The sequence below is a fragment of the Acyrthosiphon pisum genome, chromosome X (assembly GCF_005508785.2).
Source record: "Acyrthosiphon pisum isolate AL4f chromosome X, pea_aphid_22Mar2018_4r6ur, whole genome shotgun sequence".
NCBI classification, from domain to species: Eukaryota; Metazoa; Arthropoda; class Insecta; order Hemiptera; family Aphididae; genus Acyrthosiphon; species Acyrthosiphon pisum.
Window position 1 is genome coordinate 111068110 of NC_042493.1, and position 1208 is coordinate 111069317.

Below are 1208 nucleotides of genomic sequence, written 5' to 3' on the forward strand. Positions count from 1 at the left end.
CAGGTGCTTACAAAAAACTAAGCCCCCGTAGGTTTAAATATAAATTCATAAATACGATCAGCGTTGGATGTGTTAAAACAAGCTAATGTTATTATACTCATTCTAAAGTTGATAAATAAAAAGAAATAAAGAAGATGCATAGTAAAACGAAACAATAAATTTTACGAAAAATCACGTGTTGCGCACACGCATACTAGCCTCATATTATATTATACGTGTTAAAAAACAAGCCCCTGATGTACACTCGGCGATTGCCTCTAATGTTCTATACGCTGTTAGTTGTTACTCATTCTAAAGTTGATAAATAAAAACAAATAAAGAAAGTGTAAAGTGAAAAAAATTGTCGGTATTACAATATACATAAAATATTTAATTCGTTAAACGGAAATAAGCATGCGTTCCATTATATTGATTGATAAAAATACCTACGATCTGCGGTGAACGTTTTAAAAAACAACAAATTAAATTAATAATACAAAAAATACTCACGTGTTGTCTGTTGTTGTCCGTTTCAATACCTATACGTCGTTCAAGACGGACGACAGTTGGATGTTTAAGAATGGTTTGTCGCACGTCGGACGCAGGGCCGTATTTAGGGGGGGGGGGCAATGGGGACATTTGCCCCGGGCGGTTAAATATTGACTTATTTAGGGGGGCGGCCGGGCACCGCTGTAGCCTGGTGTAATATTGTATCAATAAATATTTTTTTGGAAAGAATTTGTACTATGATTTGTACCATAATTTTATGGCGTTATATTTTATAACTCAGTGATAGCATAGAATATAATTAATATTATTTTAACATAGGTAACCACGGTCCGCGATTGCAGATAGACAACCATGACATAACCACAGTTATTATCATCTATCATCATATCTATTATCAAAATTATTTTCAGCTACTCTCATAGATATGGCTACATATCTATGGCTACTCTTGACAATTAAAATATTATTTTCTTCCACATAAATTAAATTGTTACTTAATGAAATTACATAAGAACATAAGTATAAATTAATTGTAGTTGATGAATTTCAGTTGATTTATTTGCTGTTGAAGATGATAATATAGTAATTGAAGATTTTGTAAATTTTAAAGTAAACACTTATTTTATGATATTAGACCAGATTAAATCTGATTTAGAAAAAAGAAAAATTGCCTATGACAATTTAACTTCAAAGTATAATTTTTTTTATCACTTGTCAGA